Raw genomic sequence first — 25,347 nt, 5'->3', positions numbered from 1 at the left:
TTTTCCCAGATGAGATACCGGGTTTGCCACCAAAGAGGGAGATAGATTTCAGTGTTGAGTTGAAACCAGGGACGGGACCAATCTCTAAGGCCCCGTACCGCATGGGTCCTAAGGAGTTGGAGGAGCTGAAGAAACAGTTGGATGATTTGATTGAGAGGGGATACATTAGACTTAGTGTATCACCGTGGGGAGCACCAGTTTTATTTGTGAAAAAGAAAGATGGGAGTTTGAGGTTATGCATCGATTATTGAGAGCTGAACAGGGTTACAGTGAAAAATAGGTATCCTTTGCCGAGGATAGATGATTTGTTCGATCAGTTGAACGGTGCAGCGGTATTTTCTAAGATCGATTTGAGGTCGGGTTATCATTAGGTGAATATTCGGGAAGAGGACATACCGAAGACAGCTTTTACATCAAGGTATGGTCACTATGAGTATGTTGTGATGCCGTTTGGGGTGTCTAATGCACCTGCAGTGTTTATGGATTTGATGAACCAGGTATTCAGTCAGTTTTTGGATCGGTTTATGGTGGTCTCTATCGATGATATCTTAGTCGTCTCTAAGACTAAGGAGGAGCATTTGAGGATAGTGTTGCAGACTTTGCGAGACAATCAGCTGTATGCAAAATTGTCTATGTGTGAGTTCTGGTTAGAGGAGGTTGCTTTTCTGGGGAATGTGATTTCATAGAAGGGTGTTGTTGTGGATCCTGCAAAGATAGAGGCAGTTACTCGGTGGGAAGCACCAAAGAATGTGGCAGAAATCAGGAGTTTCTTGGGTTTGGCAGGTTACTATCGATGGTTCGTGAAAGATTTTTCCAAGATAGCCAGACCTATGACAGCGTTGATGAGGAAAGAGAACAGGTTTCGTTGGGATGGAAGTTGTGAGATGGCATTCCAAACATTAAAGGAGCGTTTGACCACAGCTCCATTCTTAGCATTACCTGAAGGGAGTGAGAACTTTGAGGTATATACATATGCTTCGAAGAATGGTTTGGGATGTGTGTTGATGCAGAATGGGAAAGTGATTGCCTATGCTTCTAGGCAATTGAAGCCCTATGAGGAGAACTATCCGACACATGATCTGGAGTTGGGTGCAGTTGTGTTTGCTCTCAAGATTTGGAGGCACTGTCTTTATGGAGCGACCTTTAAGGTGTTTTCAGATCACAAGAGTCTCAAGTACATCTTCACTCAAAAGGAGTTGAACATGAGACAGAGGAGGTGGATGGAGCTGATTGGGGATTATGACATGGATATTATATACCATGAAGGGAAGGCTAATGTGGTTGCAGATGCGTTTAACAGGAAGAGTGTGCATTCTCTATGCACAGCTATGTCTTTGATGAGGTTGAGAGATGAGGTAGGGAAGATGGGGATACATATGATACAGAAAGGGGATGCTGTAGGGGACTTGACAGTGGAGCCAGATCTTTACGATGATATTCGTAGGAAACAGGCTTTGGATCCTAAGATCGAGGAGTGGAGAGTTGGAATAGAGAAAGGGACGGTGTCTAGATTCTCTATTCATACAGATGACAGTGTGAGATTCGATGGTAGGTGGTGTGTACCCAATGATGAGAAATTGAGAAAGATGATCATGACAGAGTCTCATTGCACACCATATTCGGTACACCCAGGCGGCACAAGTTATATAAAGATTTGAAGAAGACTTTATGGTGGCCTGAGATGAAGAAGGAAACAGCTGAGTTTGTGGCTCGTTGTTTGACATGTCAGAGAGTTAAGGGGGAGCACCGATGAGCACAAGGTAAGATTCAGTCTCTTGAGGTACCTGAGTGGAAGTGGGAGACCATTTTATGGATTCAGTCAACAGGGTAATAACGTGATATGGGTAATAGTTGATCGTCTGACTAAGTCAGCTCACTTTGTACCGACGAAAGATACTTGGACCAAGATAGAGTTAGCTTTGGCTTATAGGAAGCATGTGGTTCGTTTGCATGGGGTGCCTAAGGATATAGTGTCAGATAGAGGTGCAAGGTTCATATCGCGGTTTTGAAAAGAGTTGCAGGAGTTGATGGGAACGACCTTGAAGATGAGTACTGCATTTCATCCTGCGATAGATGGCCAGACAGAGAGGACCATCAAGACTTTAGAGGATATGTTGCGAGCTTGTGTTATGGATTTTGGTGGTAGCTGGGAGGAGCGGTTGAACCTGATTGAGTTTTCTTATAACAACAGCTATCACACGAGTATTGGTATGGCACCATTTGAGGCTTTGTATGGGAGGATATGTAGAGTCCGATTTGCTAGGATGATAGAGCTGAGGTAGTGGTTTTAGGACCACAGATGGTACAAGAGATGGTTGAACAGGTTAAGCTGATTAGGCAAAAGATGAAAGCAGCCCAGGATTGACAAAAGATTTATGCAGATTTACATCGTCGTAACATAGAGTTTCAGGTTGGGGACAAGGTTCTTTTGAAAGTGTCTTCTATGCGTGGAGTCATGAGATTTGGTAAGATTTTGGATCGTGTGGGTGAGGTTTCTTACCGGTTAGCTTTACCAGCTGCTTTGGATAGGGTGCATAATGTGTTTCATGTGTCTCAGCTACGGAAGTATGTGAGTGATCCTTCACATGTGTTAGATGTAGAGAACATCGAGTTGGATGAGTCCTTGTCTTATCTTGAGGTGCCAAAACAGATTCTTGATCGAAAGGTTAGGAAAACTAGACATGGGGAAACAGTGTTACTTAAGGTTTTTTGGTCTAACCATGAGGTTGAGGAGGCTACTTGGGAGGCAGAGGAGCCTATGGGGGAGCGGTATCCGTCTCTTTTTGATCAGGTATGTGTGGTTATGGGGACGTAACCATGTTTCTTTTAGGGGGGTAGGAGATGGTCGCATAGAGTTTTTGTATGTTTATGTTGGTTTTAGTATAGTTAGTACTTGTCTCGGGTCGGTTTGAGTGTTGTTTTAGGAGTTGTGTTTTGAGTTTTTGTTATGTTGTTGTGTCGGAGTGGAGATAGTGTGTTTTGTTTTTGGCCTATGGGTTGAACTTCGGGGACGAAGTTCTTTTTAAGGAGGGAAGACTGTAATACTACGGTTTTCTATGTCTATGGGTACTCTATCGAGTAGAACTTACTCTGTCGAGTAAGTAGCTTTTGACGCAAAACAGTAGTCTGCCTGTAGGGTACTCGATCGAGTAAGTTGGGGACTCGATCGAGTAAGGGGCACTCGATCGAGTAGGTCACTTACTCGATCGAGTAAGTGTATTTTACGGGTTTGTTTAGACGGGTTTTGTTAATAGCGCGAGATTAATATAAAAGCTTCCGTCATTATTTTCTTAAACACTTTTCAACATTCTAAAACCTTTCAAGAAAGATTAGAAGTTACGTTGTTCGCATCTCTCGCGTTATTGGCAATCCCCAAGGCTAGGTTCGTCGGATCATCTCGTTCCTTATACCGTTGTGATCGTCGTGTCAAGGGTAAGTTCCTTGTATAATTTTTATAGCGTTTGGTTGAGTTTCATTAAAACCCTAATTGGGTAATGTTGGGGGTTTTTGGGTGTTTTGTGATGTGTAGTTGGTAATTATATGTGTGCATGTTATAGAAGGAGGATTCATAGAGGAGAGATTCTGATTAGCTGCTAGATCATCTGTGGTGATTGCTATTCCAGGTAGGGTTTTCCTACTCAGTATTGATTACATGGTTGTGTTGGTAATTATTTGTTGTCGTTGTATATCGTTTTGGCATTGGATTCTGATCTGATGATTCTTGGTAGTGTAATGTGGTTATTATATAATTGTCTGTGGTTTACGAGGTGCATCCTCGGCTGAGTGGAGTCACTTGCGGGAGTGGCTTCACGCCCTTGATTCGCCTTTTGTGGAACCCGTCACAGAAGGGATGTGCACATTAAGGAACATGGGTTATCGCTCGGATGAGATGAGTGGGGATTTGGTGGGAACGGCTGCGGTCCCCCACTGGCGGTGTGGAATACTTGTTGCGATGGGTATTCTGGCAGGACTACACACTTCAGTGTGTAGTGAGGTGTGTGGTGATGTGACGGAGTTGGTGGATTGAATTGGCTTGTCTTGTTGTTTTATTGCTGCTGTTTGTTTTGTGTAATCAGTACTGACCCCGTTTAAATGTTTTAAAAACTGTGGTGATCCATTCGGAGATGGTGAACAGTTATTGAGCAGGTATAAGTTGATGCACATGGGATAGCTGGGTTGAGTCATCACCAGTCGTATTAGAAGTCTTCCGTTGTGTCGAACACTCTTCGTTTTGTTTAGTTGGTTTAACATTTTGAGAACACTTGTATTTCTTTTATCAGTTTCGGATTTGGTTTGTAACGCTTAAACTTTATTATTAAAGTACGTTTCTTTATGGTCTATTTGATTATCATTGCCTCGGGCAACCGAGATGGTAGTGAAGGAAAAGTAGATCTCATTACTAACATATCCATATATGTCTTAATTTAATTTAATCATAAAATTAAATGGTGATCTTATGCATGCAAACTAATAAACAATATAAAGAAGAAACCATCATCTTACATTGTGATTTTCGGATTTATGGGCACAAGTGAGTTCACCTACTCACTTGTTCTTGAGCTCTCCAAATGGAAGAACAAGGATTCAAGTATAGAATCCCTCCCAAAAGCATATACCCAAGGAATCTCTTAATAACCAATATTATTTAGATCTAGTAATAATATTAGTTTTACTATAAAATTGACACAATATAAATTGTAATTTTACTCTTGAATATTTCGGTCAAGAGAGGAGATTATGTGTGTTTTTATTTCTCTAGATTTCACAAGATGTAGAGAAAGATACATTTCTTACACTAGAAATGTTATGGAAAAAGAATGAATGAATAAGAGAGGAAAAATTGCTCTCTTTCTTTTGATAGGGCCGAAAAAGAGAAGAGAGAGGGAGCCTTGGGTAGGTAGCCCAATACCTTTTATTTTTGCTCTTCTCAAAAGCATAGGTGTGCATGGCTACTCCTTTAGGTATAATTATTGTGTTTTCCATTAAAGATAAAAACACAATGTATATCATATACTCCCTCTAATTTCGGCATTTTCATAATAAAATGGATGGTCCATTTTATTTTGTCATTTGTCAATTTTGTCACATGTAACATGTTACATGACATGTCACAATGTAATGTATTTTTAACATATTAAAAATCAACATACTCATAAAATATGTCATTTACAAAATCGACTAGTAATTTGTAATTACTTGTACCAAAATGTTTCCAAATTATAAACTACAACATTCTGTATTTATAATAATTTATTCATTCCGTTTCAATTGTTTCTGTAAACAATAATTTCATTTAAGTAATAAAATAATTCGATTACTTAGACCGTGTCTCATTTAATCATATTTACAATAAGATACGTAAATTATACTCACAAAATCATCCGTCAATTTTAAGCAATTTAATTAACTCGTATCGGTATACGATCAATTAAATAATCAATTAAGAGTATTTCCCTATAGGTATGACCTAAGGGGATCAACTCGATCACCACCGTGGCACGCACGGTAATGTCAAACTCTAGTCACCAATCATTACCGATATGTGTGGACCAGTTGACTGTAAAATATTACATCCCACATGTATTCTTAAAATGAGATTTAATGATGATATTTAAATCATGTGATCGCACTATTGTTGAGGACACATTTCCCAACAATCTCCCACTTGTCCTCGACAAGTGTGCGTCACCAATTCTCTTGTCCTATTACTATCTCCCACTCAATGCAAGGCGTCTTTCAGGTCGTACTTGCAAGTGATCATATCGAGAGTGGTTTCCTCGATCTGGAGAATAACTGATTGACCGGATTTACCTATCATAGATACCTTCCGAGCGTGGCCACGCATTTCCAGTTCATTACTCCTCGAGTGGCCCTGAGATATTGTTATAACCCTGACAAGGGGGTGGACAATTCCTATCGCACTTATTCCCTTCGACTAGCCACGGCCATCATAACCCAAAATATGCCCATTTGACCCCATTTACGAAGGTCGTAGTAACACAAATCAAAGTTAATCTGAAACTGTGCCATCTTAGGCGAACAGTCTTTAGTCAAAAGAATCGACTCATTAGAATACTATAGCAGCTCTCGCCACGACCAGGCTATATAAATTTGCCAGAACTCTATAAGCGGTCATAAGGCCCGACAAGGTGTTCCTAACAATCTGCCTATGTGATCGACTAGTCATCTCACATGACTGTATGGCACTTGAACTTGCCATCAATCGCATCACACTCTAGTCACTTCGAGACGTCACCTCATACAAGTGACTATGGGCGAATACAATGCTAATCCGTGTTCACTTTAACGGGGTTCAATTGTCTCCACAACCCGTTTGGATGTAACAAAGTACAATAAAAGAGTTTTAAAGTAAAACTCGAACGACAAATGCGATTATCACATATGAATAGTCAATGCCTGATTACTATTTCATGTTCTATAATCTAATTTGATCTTGTACGTAGTTGTTCATTTCAATTCAATTGAAATGACATGACTCATCATGTTTAGCCTTTGAGAAGGCTTTGGTTAGTAGGTTTTATCAATTTCTTGTACCTTACTCAACCTTACTACATACTCGTTTTCCTTTGTAATGTATACATTTGCATTACAAAACTTTCTGAGTATGTGTCGAGATCCAATCAAGACATAGGTCCTCTAGCCTAAGAATAGCTCCCACTGTTTTCACAGTGTGCGGGACCCATCCCTCTTGCACATCTCATGATCGCAAGTGTACTCAATTTCCGTTATAAATATCTCTCATTGTTCTTTATTTCCTAGAACGATTCTAGAAAATCTACTTCTTAATTAACATAGCCACAATGGTATCTTAACCATCTTAATGTGTTTTGATTATGGTTTTGTCGGAAACCATGCGGAATCTCAATTGTCAATTGTCACTTGTGTAACACCTTTACACAAAATTGCATCAAAAACATTTTGCATTATAGCCTTAATGCTTCTGTAGGCACTTAAGGGTAATCTTTATGGCTTACTTGGTAAACAATTCGATTTTGAAAACAATTCATCATACTCAAAGCATATGAAGTGTTATACATCATTTCTTTTTAATTGATCCGGCAGCGGAAGCAAATGGAATCAATCAAATATGTTCAATTTAATTGAACTAGTCATGAATCTTATCAACATAAGACTTCTTACTGACGCTAATATCATGTGGATTTATCTTCATAAATCCGGATATTCAAGATGTATTATAATACTCCAAAAGTCTTAAATCATTCTCAATGATCAATATGTCATCCACATATCGGACTAATTAAAATTTCCGTAACTCCCACTAAACTCCATGTATAAACACAACTTCTCGACTTATCGAGAAATGTTTTATCACATGATCAAAATGTTGATTCCAACTCATTGATGTCCTACTTAAGACCCTCTCTTAAGTTTCACATTATCTTAGGATTTCAAGAATCCACAAAACTCAAGACATGTATTGAATACATTCCTTCTAATTGAAGAAGTGGGTTTTAGACTCACTCGCTATGTATTTCATAATAATAATGAAACACAATCCCTAAGAAGATCCAAATAGACTTAAGCATTTCAACTGGTGCAAAACCCTTTGCAACCAATCTTGCTTTGAAATATCTCTTTATTAGTGCAAAACCCTTTGTCACTAATCAAGCCCTTTTGTTTCGGATTTTCATGGCTCTAAGCCTTGCATTGAGTTGTGACTTAAACACTCTTATGTAAGTCTTATGTTCATTACTTTCTAGAAATAATCAACTTGAATCAAACAATTTCTTTTGTAAGTTATAAGCTCTTTACTTTCTTAAAAGTAGCATGAATTCATCATCTTTAACAGGTGACGAATTTAACCTCCTAGGTTTTGAAGAAACAATGTCTTACACAAAACGTTTCATGTAGCCAAGAAAGACCAGTTTCTTGCGACATAACATTCTCTGTGGCATGAATTAATCATCTTTAACAGGTGACGAATTTAACCTCCTAGGTTTTGAAGAAACAATGTCTTACACAAAACGTTTCATGTAGCCAAGAAAGACCAGTTTCTTGCGACATAACATTCTCTGTGGCTCTTGAATAATTTCTCCCACTCTGTCTTCTAGAAATAAACTTGTATTCTAGAAAGACAGCTTCACGAGCCACAAACCCGTCGTACTCGTGATAATTGAAAAGGGAAAAATGAGCATTTGTTTCTTGTGAAAACTTACAAACATGGTACCCTTACCATTTCATATCTCATATGATTCGATTTAGTGGAAAAATAATTTAGACAAAAATGATAAAATCCCCAAAAGGATCAAGTAACTCAAATTAACTTGATTGAAGTTCAAACCTTATCGAATAGCGTTTGAATTCTTATCTAATCACACATTATTTCATAATGCGTGCTAAGAGAGATTAACTTGTGATACTATATCACATTTCCTTTGGCTTATATCAAAGTCTTCACTTTGATAATCCCATCACGACTTAAATCGTGATTCCTTGAACTCTTTGAAATTCTTCAAAGATTTCTCTATTTACCTTATTAAGTGAACACATTAGCGTCAACTTAAATCGTTGGTAAAAGAAAATGATCAACCTATTTTGGATCAATGATTTACAACCTCGATCTCCTTTTCAACCAAAAGGCACGAGACATCTTGCTTTGAATACAAGATACGCATACACCATTAACAATCTAATGGTTTCAAGAGTACTCGATAACTCTTTGCGTTCATCATTCCAAAATTTAAGGTTTAATCTTGGGTTACCAATTTGAATCTTACATCATCTACATGATATATCATTCTAGTTTGGTTTAGAATATAATCACCTTGATAATGGGCTAGCCATACATCAAATCGTGGTGTATAGGGTCACAAAAGTGAAAACCTCTTTTGTATCTTAACAAGTTTATATTCTTATTTAGATTTTATGCACTTAATAGTCATAATTAAGTACAACTTTAAATCCAAAAACTAGATTGAGTACACAATTACTCTATCTCTCGACATTATTGATGCTAGTCGTCATATTCTAATCATCTTATGTAACGAACACAATGATGAAAACCTCCACTGGTTTCTAATATTGACGAAGTAGTACTAACAAAATTTATGTTTAATCAAATAAACATTTAAAGAAGAAGGTCTCATTAGATGTCCCACAACTAACTTGTTGATTCTTCAATAATTTGGGGTAGATTCCTTTCTCGTGTCCAACATTTAAGACAATGGAAACTTTATCAGTCGGGATTGATAGGTTTAGTATCGCTATTCTCAACAACTTTACTTTTAACATTACCTTGTATCAATTCCATTATTATCTTTACTTCTTGAACCTCGTCCTCATCTTAACGGTTTAAGAGAATGCTCCCACTCATTTCAATGAGTCTTTGCTTTGAGAAGCAAAATTGAATTCATGAAGATTTCTCTTCATTTGTTCGTTTTAGTCTTAAAACTTTCATTGAAGTGGTTGCGTTATTTTGGTCAATTACGAATTCTGGACAAAACTAATTACCAAAACAATTTATCGCTTCAAGGTACTTAATTCATTTAAGTACATGAAAAACAATCCATTGTAAGTAGATATGTTAGTCTAGAATCAAAAACCTGTTTGATAATGACTAACTTTAATCTATACTCTTTACAAGAGATCCTTAGCAATGGTTCATATGAGGTTTTAGAAGCAAATTCATATTGTCTTTAGTTACGATGTTTTAATGGAGTTTTGAATCGAAATGATATCGTATATGAATTGTGGTAAAGAAATAGAACAATATAACAACGGAATAGTGGAAAACTTAACATTTATCGTTTCATTAATACTTGTAAATAACAATTAAAGCATTTACATAGTGACCTCTACCCAACTATGATAAATGATTCCAAGATCCAAATTCATATTAACTTGGGCACGGTAGGGCCGATTCATCCCTTATCAATATAACTCGGTGGATTAACTCTTTAATCGATTCTACTTTTAGAACTCTTGGTCGATAAAATTACTCTAATATTTATCTATAGCCCAAAACACATTCGACAAGGGCACGGTAGGGCCGATTCATCCCTTATCAAAAAATTTTGTTGAGTTCAATCCAAATTTCGAATAAATGTGTCCATGATCCAAATCCATATCAACTTGGGCACGGTAGGGCCGATTCATCCCTTATCAACATGAATTCGGTGGATTAACATTCATCACCCACTTCCCCTACGTAACAAGGTTTGTACCCCGGTAGGGCCGAGTGCACTCCCTCGCGAAATAGGTTTTCATGGTTTCTACTATTTGGTAAGGCTAAGTCTCAATTGTTTATTTTAGCGAGAGGTCATGTCAATTTATTATCTATCACGTTTTAAGTGAACTAAAGCGGTGAACTACGATAATTATAATTGACACGGTCGATAAACTCGATAAAAAGATGATGATGCATGTTTTAGTTATGGCGATTTAGCGATGCATGTGACATAAAATAAAATGCAAGCATAAAAATAAATAAATCCTAGTATGGCCTTTCCTAAAATAGAAAAACTATTTAACTATTACAAATTCGGAAACCAACTCCATTGGTCCCTTGAACTTCGGTTGTGGCACGCATCTCGAGGTAACACCGTCTTTATGTATCGCCATTCTTGAATAAATCCGTCTTTGGGAACTCCGAGATAAATTAAATTACATAACAAATTACGTAATTTCCTATTATACATTTGTAACTAAAATAAAATAAATCTATTAAATTACAAAACGGTGATACGAGATCACAATAAAATTACAACCGAATCGATATTCCCATACATTTCGGGAAATACCAATTAAAATCTAAGGCCATACTAAGTAAAATTACATAATTCAAAATTACATAAATTAAAATTATGACAATCATAAAGAAAAATGCAGCATTATAATATGTATGAACATGCTCAATTTTATGCTAAATTGCCTTTAATTAGCCAATATCGTATATTACTCGGTTTTTACGGATTTGCGTGATTTCAACATTTTATAATCACAAAAATTACATAAATTCATATTTATGCATAAGTTAATTACCCTAACCTCTTAGGACTCAAAATTTAGTCTTCACTAATAATTTGACCATAATTAACTCATATTTATAAAATTGTTCATTAATGGACTAAAAAAATACAAAAATAAGCTATATAAACTTCAAATAAATCACAAAATTTCAAATAAATTCAAAATTTGAAATTTAAACTCATGAAAATTCTGGAAAAATACCACGACACTCATAATGTTCAAAATCTTAGGTTAAAAATTTCGAAATTTTTCCGGAAAAACAATGTTGCGGTTTATCGGTTTTTTAATAAAATAATCATAAAACATAGAAAAATTATATTCATTAACTTTTCAATTTTAGATCTGAAAAAGATAATAAAATGCAACATTAGACGTTTTTCCTAAGTCATAGATTATGTTTTTATTAATTTTACACTAATAATGTCACTATTTATGCTATTTTTCTTCAAAAATCCATAAATCATGCAAAAAGACTTCTTTATAGCCAATTATTTTACACACATCTTGTAAAATTGCATGTGACAACATATTAATTTTCTATGACCAGATTCGAAATTTAACTCATATTAACCTATTTTTCACTTAAATCCGAATTTAATAATGAAAAATCCATTTTTCGAGCATAACAAGTCCAAAAATTATGAAAATTTACAGGTTATCTCAAAATAATATATGTGACAACATATCCAAAAATCAACTGAAAATTCGAAGTATAGCTAATTTTAGACCGAAAATGACATTTTTACTCATAAAATCATATTTAAATGCCATTAATGTATAATATGAACAATAAAAATCCGTAAAATTAACCAAAATATCCTAAAACATTTTAGGACCAGAAATATTAACATGCATGAATTAATTTCGTGATATATCATAATAACACAAATTTTACAAGTTTTATTTGTTATTCTTATAACTCGGAAAAACTTTTAACCAATTTGCATGCAAACAACCGTGGCTCTTAATACCGATTGAAGGAAAAGTAGATCTCATTACTAACATATCCATATATGTCTTAATTTAATTTAATCATAAAATTAAATGGTGATCTTATGCATGCAAACTAATAAACAATATAAAGAAGAAACCATCATCTTACATTGTGATTTTCGGATTTATGGGCACAAGTGAGTTCACCTACTCACTTGTTCTTGAGCTCTCCAAATGGAAGAACAAGGATTCAAGTATAGAATCCCTCTCAAAAGCATATACCCAAGGAATCTCTTAATAACCAATATTATTTAGATCTAGTAATAATATTAGTTTTACTATTAAATTGACACAATATAAATTGTAATTTTACTCTTGAATATTTCGGTCAAGAGAGGAGATTATGTGTGTTTTTATTTCTCTAGATTTCACAAGATGTAGAGAAAGATACATTTCTTACACTAGAAAATGTTATGGAAAAAGAATGAATGAATAAGAGAGGAAAAATTGCTCTCTTTCTTTTGATAGGGCCGAAAAAGAGAAGAGAGAGGGAGCCTTGGGTAGGTAGCCCAATACCTTTTATTTTTGCTCTTCTCAAAAGCATAGGTGTGCATGGCTACTCCTTTAGGTATAATTATTGTGTTTTCCACTCAAGATAAAAACACAATGTATATCATATACTCCCTCTAATTTCGGCATTTTCATAATAAAATGGATGGTCCATTTTATTTTGTCATTTGTCAATTTTGTCACATGTAACGTGTTACATGACATGTCACAATGTAATGTATTTTTAACATATTAAAAATCAACATACTCATAAAATATGTCATTTACAAAATCGACTAGTAATTCGTAATTACTTGTACCAAAATGTTTCCAAATTATAAACTACAACATTCTGTATTTATAATAATTTATTCATTCCGTTTCAATTGTTTACAAACAATAATTTCATCTAAGTAATAAAATAATTCGATTACTTAGACCGTGTCTCATTTAATCATATTTACAATAAGATACGTAAATTATACTCACAAAATCATCCGTCAATTTTAAGCAATTTAATTAACTCATATCGGTATACGATCAATTAAATAATCAATTAAGAGTATTTCCCTATAGGTATGACCTAAGGGGATCAACTGATCACCACCGTCGCACGACAGTAATGTCAAACTCTAGTCAGCCAATCATTACCGATATGTGTGGACTAGTTGACTGTAAAATATTACATCCCACATGTATTCTTAAAATGAGATTTAATGATGATATTTAAATCATGTGATCGCACTATTGTTGAGGACACATTTCCCAACAGGTAGCACTTCTATGACTTAAGTGGTCCTGGTAAGGCACTTGGAGTATGGGGGTGTTACACGAACCCCTTCGTGAAAAGCTCCTGAATCATGAACTCAATCTTGCTCACTCTGCCTCATCAACTATCCCTGATCTTCCTGCCAGTGTCAATGCCTGGTCCTATCGTCCTTCCTACAATCGCTCTCCTTCTACCCCTTCCAAAGCCCATGCCCTGCTTCCTACCCCAACTCCCTCCACAAATTTTAAGGATACATGTTAGTGGTGCAGTTACCCAGGACACTTTCTGTCTGATTGTTTGGACTTTAAGAAGAAGTTCCCTCATATTGCCTTTCCCCAGCCTCCACCTCGTACTCGCCAGCTTCGCCCTCAAGCACATACTGCCACTGCTCCCTCCTCCCACTCTTCGTCGTCCTACTTATTGGACAGTGGAGCCACTCATCACATCACTAATGATTTGTCCACCCTCTCCCTTCATGCACCGTATGATGGGAGTGATGAATTTATCATTGGTGATGGCTCGACTTTGCCCATATCTCATATAGGTTCTTTCTCCATTCTTATTTCCTCTACCTTTACATTGCACTTTAATAATGTTTTATTTGTTCCGTCTATTTCTCGTAAGATTATCTCTATTTCCCAATTATGCAAAGATAATAATGTCTCACTTAATTTTCTTCTAATTCTTTCTTCTTAAAGGTGCCTTCGCTGACAACTCCTTTGCTCCACGGACCTCTTAATTTCGGCGTGTATGAATGGACGCCATCTATTCCTCAAGCTCACCTCGGTCTTACCTTTTCATCTGTGGCGTGGCATCATCGACTAGGGCATCCGTCTTCTAAAATTTATTCTAATATTTGTCGTCAAATTTCAATTCCTAGTTTATCTTTATTTAGTCCGTGTGATTCATATGAAATTAATAAAAGCCATAAGCTTCCTTTTTCTCTTAATACAATAACATCTTCCGCTCCTCTTGATTTACTATACTCTAATGTGTGGTGTTCTCCTTTGGCATCTATTGATGACTTTAAATATTAAGTCATTTTTATCATACACTTCACGCGCTATATTTGGTTTTATCCTATGAAGCGCAAATCCGACACTGCACCTATATTTCAACGGTTTCGTGCACTGGTTGAGAAGTTTTTTAATCGCCCAATTTTATGCCTTTATTCCGACAATGGAGGCGAGTATATCAAACTCACTCCAACTATTCTTAATGATGGTATTTCTCACTTAATTTCTCCTCCTCATACCCCTGAACACAATAGTTTTGCAGAAAGACGACACCGACATATTGTTGAAACTGGTCTCGCTTTGTTGCATCATGCTAAATTACCAACTACATTCTAGTTGTTTGCTTTCACAACTGCTACTTATTTAATAAATCGTCTCCCAACTCCAACATTAAATAATGATTCTCCGTATTTTCGTTTATTTCAACAACCACCAAATTATACCAAGCTCCGCTTCTTTGGATGTCTTTACTATCCTTCGCTGAGACCATATGCATCAAATAAGCTGGAACCTCGCTCTACTCCTTGCCTCTTTGTTAGGTACTCCTCAACACAGATCACTTATCACTGCCTAGATCCCATCTCTCTTAAAATATATACTTCTCGACATGTTAAATTTTTCGAGTCCACCTACCTTTCTTATGCGTCCTCCGACATATCTCCGTCTTATGACCTCTTGCAATGGTGCACTCTCACCATCCCTCTGTGTGCCTCCTCAACCCCCGACACCACTGCTGCTACTCTTACACCTTCTCGCCCTCGCACCCCACCATCCCCTGATCGCACACCTGCTACCACCTCCTCTGTTATGTCCCCTGCCCCTAACTCTCCCTCTGTTCAGACATCTCCCTCCACTGATTCCCCTCGTACTGCCATGCCTTCCCCTCCTCCTCCTCCTCCTCCTCCTCCTCCTCCTCCTCCTCCTCCTCCTCCTCCTCCTCCTCCTCCACCTATATTTCATCCTCATGGCACCCATCTTTCCAATGACATTATTAAACCAAATCCTAAATATTCCCTTGCCATCAGTACCACTAATTTAATCGCTCTTCCTACAACCACTAAACAAGCCTTGCTTGATACCCGCTGGCGCGACGCCATGACTTCTGAATTTACTACCCTAATTTCAAATAAAACCCGGACCCTTGTCTCTCGGACTCCTACGTAAAACATTATTGGTTGCAAGTGGGTTTACCGAGTCAAATACCATCATGACAATACTATCGACAAGTTTAAAGCTAGGCTCGTTGCGAAAGGATTTCATCAGCGCTCAGGTATTGATTTCTCTGAAACGTTTAGTCCGGTTGTTAAGCCTACAACAATTCGTGTTATTTTGTCTCTTGCAATGACTTAAGGCTGGCATCTCCGTCAATTAGATGTCAACAATGCGTTCTTGCAAGGTCATTTACATGAAACTGTATTTATGGAACAACCGCCTGGTTTTGTCGATCCCTCTTGTCCCACTTTTGTCTGTCAGTTATCCAACGCTATCTACGGTCTTAAACAGGCCCCTCGGCCTTGGTACAATGAACTTAAAATTTTTCTTGTGTTATATGGGTTTCGAAGCTATGTGTGTAATACCCGCCCTGTTTAAGGACCCCTTGACCGACCGTTTGACCAGAGGAGATCCGTAGCAAGGGATATGAGAGAGGATAAGGGACCTACGTATCTGTTTACTCAACCTAGTAGGGACTACTCGGCCGAGTAGTGGTAACACTCGACCGAGTATGGCTTACTCGACCGAGTATCACGGCTGTTAACGCGAGATCGTAAACCTTATTTCATTTTCGACGGTTCCTTTATCTTTCTAACCCTAATCTCTCTCTCTCCTACGTATCACCCACCTCTCTACACTCTCTCATCTAGCCAAGACACTAACCCAAGAAGGGGGAATGGTTCATGCTTGGAGTCTTCGAGTCGGGATGTCATCGTTGTCGACTTCGGTCTGCGTCTCAAGGTAAGTCGTTGTTTCGTTGTTGTCTTTCAGTAGGTTTTTGGGGAACTCTATTAATAGGATATGGTTACTACTTGTAGGGTTCGCCTCGGAGTCTTGCCTGGCTAATTGTTGGATGCACTTTCACGGATTAGCGATAAGATATGGTTTCCCTACTCGGTTTACTGTTTAATTAATTTAAGATATGTGTTGTGATTGTTTGTACGATTGATATTGTGATTCACTGCTGTTGTTGGATTGGAGTTTGGTGTTTGTGTTGATTTGGTTGATGATGTTCGCGAGGTGCGTCCTCGGCTGAGTGGAGTCACTTGCAGGAGTGGCTTCACGCCCTAGTTTCACCCTCTGTGGAACCCGCCACAGGAGGGGATGTGCACATTAATGAACAGGGTTATCGCTCATTGTTGAGCGGGGACATAGGTGGGCAAAGCTGCGGTCCCACACTGGCAGGGCTACACACTTTAGTGTGTAGTCAGTTATGAGATGTGATTGGGAGTTGGAAGTAGATTGTGAACAACTTTTTATCTTTATCGTACTTTCTTATTTTGTTTATGCAGTGAACTGACCCCGTGTTGTGTTTTCAAAATTATGGTGATCCATTCGGGGATGGTGAGCAGTTGGTTTAGCAGGTACAACTAGTCGTGATGCTTACGGGGCTTGGAAGGGGATCGAGTCATCATGCTACCGAAGTAGATGTCTTCGTCACTCCCACCTTATAGTCCTTGTAGTTGTTTATGTTGTATCCTAGTGACGTTGTTCTACGATGTAAAGTGTAAAGCTAATTAATATATGTTCTACTATTATTTATTTGATCTACTACCTCGGGCAACCTAGATGGTAGCACCTTCATACATTGGGGTGGTCCGTGGTAAGGCACCTTGGTGTATGGGGGTGTTACAAATTGTCGGATCCCTATTTATTTATTCTCTCCTCTCCCCGTCCTGTCTATTTATTGGTTTATGTTGATGATATTGTCGTCACTAGTCCATGTATTAATAGTGTGTAATACCCCGTCCTTTAGTGGCTTAAAAGGTTACATAAAGCGGTAATTCGAATAATTAATCGTAAATTGTATAAAACCGATAATAATAAGATACATAATTTATAATCGATTTTTAACCTTATGACACGATTTGAGCTTGGGCCGAGTATGGCTGTTTGACCTCGGGATGTGAGCCCATTTAATTGGACCGTGGAAACCCTAACACACTCACCACTCTCACATTTCCTTATAAATAAATAAACCTACTTACTAATCAACTTTCACGCTCACACAAAAACACAAAAGAAAACACACGGCATTTTGCACGGTTTGGGAAGGCAATAGCTAGGGCTTTGGGGGCACTCGACATTTCAGTTTTCAGTCTTAACATTTCGTTTTCCCGGTTGAGGTAAGGTCACGATATCGCTTTTATCCTTTCGTTTTTCCATTCGATAACCGTAGAGTTAATGATCGTATATTTGAATATCCGTAGCGATAATTCGTTTACCATTTCGCATTTCGTTTTGATAACCATTTCTGATTCGTATGATAAAATCTGATGATGACCCATTTTATTTTTGTGTGACCCATTTGTAATAACCGGATATGGGCTGGTTGGGGTGGCTATATTGGTGGTTATGGTTGTTGCGGGTAAGGAATGGAGATGGCATACTGTGTGTTACACCCGTTATTTCGTGTCTGGTCTGGCTTGGCTTGGTTGGGTTGGTTTTCTGGGGTGATGTCGTACTGGGTGGTAGTCTTTGGGTGGACGGTGGTGGCAAATAGTGCCACCACGGTGGCTGTTTGGTTTTGTTTTATAAAAATAGGGGAGGTATGGAAGTTTACCGTAATGAGTGTTCGTGGTGGTGTTTGGTGAGGTTGCTGGTGGTTGACGGCGAGAAGGACCACCTCTGGAAACGCCGGGGATCAGTGGCGATCACGGTGGTGGCCAGAGGTGGTGTAGGGCCTGTTTAAGGTGGTGTCAGATTATGGGAGTGTATGCGGGTTGCTGGTTGGTGTTGGGCAGGCTGTGCAAAAAGGGTTTGTTGAGGGTGGTAGTTGTGACGGTGGCAGTGGGACGATGGAAAGGAGGTGGTCAGGTGAGGTTCCCCGTGATGCAAGCACCTGACCGTGGCTGGGCAGGGTGTAGGTTGGCCGTGTATAGTGTCGGGTTTGGCTGGGAAAAACGGGCAGGATGTTTGGAGGTTTGCGTTTTTATGACGATCTCATGTATATACTATCGCTTAAGGTTAATTCGTATGTATATTGATAAAATTAGCTAGTAATAATAATAAATGGAATTTGATGAATAAAGGAATTAAATTTTATAATTTACTTTATAGAAAACCATAATTATTTTAATATTTAAAGGAATGTAATTGATAATATAATTGAGTTTTGTAACTAGTAATTATATTTCCCTTCAATAAATAAAGGCAAAGAATTTTATATAATCGATAATACGGTGAATAGATTAAATCAATATTCGATAATTGGTAATGTAATTCTAAATAATTAATGGTTTATTAGCAAGAGTTAATAGAGAATATTATTGTTTTAGGAGACGGGTTTGTGGTGGAGTACTTCTGACCGATAGTTGATTTCTGTGCCAAGACTTGTTTACTACGAGGTAGGATACTTAATCTTTTGGTGTTCAGTAATTATATTAATCGTATGCCATGTCAGTTGATCATTGGATTGGTTTATTACGTGGACTGTGACGTTATTAAGATTGTGCATTCATAATCATGGCATATGCATTACAGATATCATTTTGGATTTTGTTAAAGGCCCAGGCTGACGCTGCGATTGCAAGCTTGTCTCTGGTGTCATCAGGTTTATCCTGGTTTAAGGTCCAGGCTGGTTCTGCAGACCTGTCTCTGGTGTCCTCAACTGTTATGCTGGTTATACCTCGGCGTAGGGAATGGCGGGGTGGGAGTTTCGGGATGATGAGCTCAGTTGTTAGATCATGGCATTTGCATATCTCATTCTTATTTGCATTTTATGTTGATTATTATCCTACTCAACCGCGAGATTGACCGTGTATACTTTGAACACATGTGATGATCCATATTTGGGGAGCAGATTTGACAGGTCAGTGAGACAGATCAGATAGGAGCTGGGATGGGCACGAGAGCATGGAATGACCGACCTAGCCTTAGCTCACTTATAGAAGTCCACCACTTAGTTATCATTTTATTTCCGCTGTGTCATACTTTATTTCTTTTTGGATTTGGTTGGTTAAAATTGTAATAAGACACTTATCCAGTTATATTTACATTTATGCATTTCTTTCTCTTTGAGTATCTACTACCTTGGCTAGTCCAAGATGGTGACAATCTCAGTTATCTGAGAAGTCCTAGTATAGGCTCTTGGATAAATGGGGGTGTTACATAGTGTATCTCGGTTTATTACTGATATTTCGTCTCGTTTCTCTCTTAAGGATCTTGGTCCACTATCATACTTTCTTGATGTAGAGGTCTTCCCTACTTCTACTGGTCTTTTTCTATCACAACAAAAGTATATTTATGATTTTCTTGAGTGTCACAAGATGCTCGATGCTAAGCCGTCTCCCTCTCCTATGTCGTCTGATACTTCTCTAATGAAAAATGTTGGTTTGCTTATTCCCAATTCCACGGATTATCGTGCCATAGTCGGAAGCTTGCAATATTTGTAACTTACTCGTCCTGATATCTCTTTTTCTGTCAACAAATTAGCACAGTTTATGCAAGCTCCTCGTACTTTTCACTGGGCTGCCTTAAAACGGTTGCTACGTTATTTAAAAGGCACCATTTCTGTTGGTCTCCGTCTTCATCGTTCAAGTCCAATGCATTTACATGCCTTCTGTGATGCCGATTTGGGCGGTGATAAGAATGAATACATCTTTACTACGGGTTATTTAGTGTACCTTGGTCGGAATCTTGTTTCCTGGTCCCCTAAAAAGCAACGAGCCTTGTCTCGCTCTTCTACGGAGGCTGAATTTCGTGCCATTGCTGAAACCACGTCTGAAATCTCTTGGGTTCAATCTCTTCTTCATGAGCTACGGGTTTCTTCTATTCCAACTCCGGTTATATTTTGTGATAGTCTTAGTGCCACGTATTACTCTGCAAATCCCGTTTTTCACTCTCGAATGAAGCACCTCGCCTTGGCGTTTCATTTCGTTCGTGAATGGGTACAACAAGGTACCTTACGAGTTCAGCATATCTCCGGTGATGATCAATTGGCTGACGCGCTTACTAAGTCTCTTCCTCGTACTCGGTTTCACTCACTTTTTTCCAAGATTGGCCTTGTCCCTGGACCGTCCATCTTGCGGGAGTGTGTTAAGGAAATCAAATCTTCTTCATAATATTTGTTCACATATGTTAATATTTTGTCAATATTTTGTATCCCAGTTTATAGCCATATATTATTGTATTTCCTTTCTCATTAGCTGTATCTTTTGATAGCTTGCTTAGGCCTCAAGCTCTTGTTGTATATATACATTGCATTTGTTAATAATAATTATTCAAGCAATTACATTCAATTCTTTACAGCATTAAATTTATTATTTTAAGGGTACGTGGACCTATTTATTAAAGAATAATAACTAATTGGGTCTAGTTTTCCTGATCCATTTAGAAGATGAACAAATGTCGAAGAAGACAAACGCTGGGCTAGGGGATGCTATCAAGTGCCTGGATGAAATTTCAGGAAGACTCGGCTGTTATTCAACCGCCTCCCTACTAAGGAGTAGTTACAACTTAGAAGGAGTAGTTACAACTTACAAGGAGCCGGATATCGCCTATATAAAGGAGGCATTTGTCCAAGCAAACGACACACACAACTCAAACAACAACCTCAACTTAGTTTATCCTTACATCGTAGATTCTTAGTTTTAGATTAGATTAGATTATCTTTAGACTTAGCATGGAGAGCCCATCCGATCATGAAGGTAATATGCAAACTATCCCTAATTAGTTTGAAATTTAGCATCCACAAGTACCCTTGTGAAGAATCTAGTTGATGTTGTGTTATTGGGTCTTTTTTTATATGTAAGTATCGTTGAGGATTTATGTGTCTATGTTTTAGATCCATATAATTCATCCCTGAGTGCTAAATTATACTCCCTCCAATTCTCTATATTCTTCCCCTTTGAAGTGGGTGTAACACCCCAAGATGAGAAAATTTGTCCCACAACGGAAAAATATGGAGCTTGTGATATGTTTATAAAGGATTCCACACCACCACTTAATAACAACGCCTTGTTCTTTTGGGCTTAAGTGAGGATAAATAATAGGCCCAAAGGTGCGCATCCCATCTTATTGGGGTTGTGTTACGATGGCGGCGGGTCAGGTTGTTATAGTGGGTACAAGGATTAAGGGAGGGAGTATTATATTGATAAAGAACATATGTGGGGTTGAGGGATTGAAGAGGGTTAATAGTAATTAGGAATAACATAAGAGTAAAAGAGTTGGGTGAGGTTTGGTAATAGAAGAGAGTGATGAATAATTAGAAGTTAAATAATGAATTATGAGCCACAAATATTTAAGTAAAGAATAAAATAGGAGTAAAAGAGTTGGGTGGGGTTTGATGATAAGAGAGAGGGATGAATAAAATAAGAGTAAAAAGTTCTCAAAAATAGAAAGGGAAAGAAAACCTGAATAATCTGTTTTAGGAAATAGGGAAGAATATAGATGATTGGAGGGAGTATAAGTAATTTAGCGTTGTTTTTTTAGATTACGCATCTACACCCGTGGCTCAGCAAACCCTTGTATCAAAGGATGGGTCACAAAGTGTAGAAGGGTAACTACAACTTCCAGGATATCTAGAGGTACTTTGTTTGTTTCCACACAAACAATATTTTATTTTTAAAGAAGATGATCGAAGATATAAGATTAAATTAGTAGATGATATATTCTGCTTATTTCATACGGAGTAATATATCCATCTATGCCTATTGACACTGAGAAATTCTAGGTTACGTCTAGTGTATCGTGTCACCTACTCATGATATTCTCTGACAAATAAAAAAGTTGTAATAGACAATACCCTCTATAAATAAGAAACGTAATCAAAATGAAATAGAAAAATAGATTTTTTATTCTCATTGGTTATGGTGTACGGTAGTGTGGACATAGCCACCTACACGCCAGGCCAATCTGTGGACGTATAGCGGTCTTTTTGAAAGCCACGCTCGGCGGCGTAAAAATGCTTTCGACCGGATCGTTTTAGATCGGTCGGTTTCGTCTCGGTAAGGGTCTCGAAACGATTAGAGATGTTCGGAGTCGCCACCAAGCATTTGTGGGATGCCTGGAACCCGTTCGAATTCCACTTTATACCTCGGTCAAATCGAAGCACAAAACAGCGTTTGACATAGGTACTAAAGATAAGGAAATCGTCCCTCTTTAGCATCCTATCTCTAGAATGACTCTCGTACGCCCTGGATAAGGTCGTCCACTATCCAAAGTTTCTGAGTAAGAGGTGAAGGTACGTATTGGGAAGCCCTTTAATCAGACACCCAATCCCGCCCGCGTTAGCGGCCTCTACTGATCGATCTTGGTTGGTTGAATGTAAAAGTTGATAAAACGGTTTAAATGCATGAATGCGCATCCAATAATTTAAACCTAACATGTGAGAGCTTTCTAAGTCGGTTGATTTAATCCAAGTATCAAGTATAAGATGTCGAGTTGGATTAATGATTTATTTGCATGCAAGACGGAAATTAAACATCCATTTACCGTATTAGGTTTAGGGTGCATAACATGATCCATTTGTCTTAGTAAGGCATTTTGTAAATGTGGTTTTGGATAATCAAATAGTCATCTGATCCGTCCTATATCCGGGTTAACCGGAGTCGGGATCGTCCTAGACTAATCTTTGCCGAAGGAAACAGGCCCTGTACCAGACGGCTATATGAGGCGCGAGCCAGCCGGCGGTGTAAGGGGCCTCCCTCTGGTTTTGAAAATGAGAAATGGAGAGCCTGTTTAGGTGCGGGTTAGCCCACGGTTCATGTGCCGTGTTCTGACCTTTTAGAAAACGTTATAAAACGTGTTGAAAATGGGTATTTGTACCCGGTTTGGTTTGAAGGGGTCGTTTTAGACCGCATTTGTTGATTTGAAGAACTTGACTCGAATAATCATCATTATTTTGATAATATTCGGTGTCGGGTTCGATTTGACAAACTTGACATGAATAGTTTTGAAAATGATTATGGACTAATTGTTTTAAGTCCATTTGAATGTTATTAGTCGATACTCATCATCGTACCCGGGTTAAAATCCGGCATGGTATGTAGAACCAAGGATGACTTCGTGTTGGTGACTAATATGTTTGTTTGAAAATGTAAAGAAATGAAATAAAAGGCTTTAAAATACCTTTTAAATGTCATTAACCAAATATTATCACCGAAACACGGATTTAACCGTCATGGTATGAGGAACCAAGGGTAAAAAATGCTTTATGGTTAAAACATGTGAAATAAAATGACAATGGTTTGAAAATACTTGAAATGGTAAAAAAAACCGATTACAAATATGAAAAAAGGATTAAGGGAAATGACGAGAACAAACATGGTTGATCTCTGGTCTGAGTACCCCATTTAGACGCGGGTTAGTTGGCGACCTAAGGGGCTTCTGCCTCATACCAAAAATCAGTTTTGGCTCGTTTATTCCATATTTTGGTTCATGTTATGCATGTTTTAGCATGTTGTAGTCATGAAACAAATGAAGACATAATAAAAGAGGATTTTTACACCCTCATACTTACATGTTTGGTTATGGCGAGTGACCGACGTAAGTGTAATAACTCGTTTGATCGGAAAAAACTCGGTTTAAAACCGTTTTGGTAAGTAAAAAGAGTGTTTTAATGTTTAGGATGGTGTAGTGGTCGGAGTGGTCGGTCAAGTGATTTAATGCACGATGACGGTACCAAACAATGTGTAAGGCTTGTATTTACGATCGGTAGGTCGTAAATACGCGTCGGATTGTGACTTAAGAAGTCGAGTCGAGAATTTTAAGGGAGAAAAGAGGGGGCGGACACTCGTGAAGTCTCAAATGGGTGGCATTTGAGGGGTATTTATAGGAGAATGAGTGGTTGTGTGAGTTTTGAGCGACGTGGCCACCTGGGCTGCTCAAAGAGGCGCGAGCCACGTCGCGGGTCTTCGAGCTGTGTTGTCACTTTCACAACAAACGCAATCATGATTTGTTTTATCCTAGGTTTTGTTGTCACATGTTTGGTACTTGACCAACATGAATCCGGGAAAACTTAAGGTCGAAGGTTTGAAAAGCTTTGTTTTTGGTGGTTGACTCGGTTTGACTCGTTGTTGGAGTCGGGATTTAAATTTTCGAGTCGGTTTTTGGTCCGGTGTCGGTTTTGACTCTAGTTAGTGTCATTGCGACCCCGTCGCCGTGCATTAAACACTCCAGGTATTTTTGAAATGTTTTGAAATGTTTTATTTTCGAAATCGTTTTAAGTTTTCCGACGTAAAGTTGTACACAAACTGTCGATCAAACGCCGCGATTCCAAAACATGTTGTAGTCCGATAATCATCGGGTGTTTGTTGGAGTCTCAGCAAATACCGGGTATCTACAGGTAGTAATATTGACAAATAAGGAGTGACTTTAATTACTCTTTAATTACTGTATAAACTAAGTCATGTTCTTTTTGGCTGAATTTTAGTTCAATTCAGTTTAATTCAACTCAATTCAGCTGAAATTAATTCTTGCTTCGGCTGAATTTAGTAATTTAGCTCCATTTAATTCAGTTCAGCTCAGCTCAACTCGGCTCTTTTCGGCTGATAAAAACATAGCCTAAGGAGTTATCTTTCACATCACTAGTTGATTTTAGGATGAAATATTCTTGAACTTATATGAATGCGACCTAAACCTGCTTTCACGATTTAACACAAAGGATTCCGAAAACTACGTTTTAGGTTAGTTCACATTGGCTACATATAATTGGCCTATCTTTTCCTCAAGGAAAATGAGATGGCGCCACCCGGTGGTACTGAGTTTCAGTAGCACCCGGGGTATTTTGGTAAATTAGTTAGCATTTTATTTCCCTTCACCAAATTTCGAATGTGAAACTATGTATTTATAAAAGGGTAATTTAGGAATTGTACTCATATTATTCCCTGATTTTCTCCAACAACATTGTGATTTTGT

General features: G+C 38.0%; 1 long non-coding RNA gene across 1 annotated transcript; it reads left to right on the top strand.

Moving 5' to 3' along the window:
* The first annotated feature begins 17,503 nt into the window (after positions 1–17,503).
* Positions 17,504–19,531, top strand: LOC141652345 (uncharacterized). Its single transcript, XR_012547159.1, has 3 exons — positions 17,504–17,615; positions 18,768–18,836; positions 19,292–19,531. It is a non-coding gene; the product is annotated as an uncharacterized LOC141652345 (long non-coding RNA).
* The last annotated feature ends 5,816 nt before the right edge of the window (positions 19,532–25,347 follow it).

This window comes from Silene latifolia, chromosome 4 (genome assembly GCF_048544455.1).
Source record: "Silene latifolia isolate original U9 population chromosome 4, ASM4854445v1, whole genome shotgun sequence".
NCBI lineage: Eukaryota > Viridiplantae > Streptophyta > Magnoliopsida > Caryophyllales > Caryophyllaceae > Silene > Silene latifolia.
The sequence above is the reverse complement of the archived record's forward strand: the minus strand, read 5'-3'. Positions and strand labels throughout refer to the sequence as shown.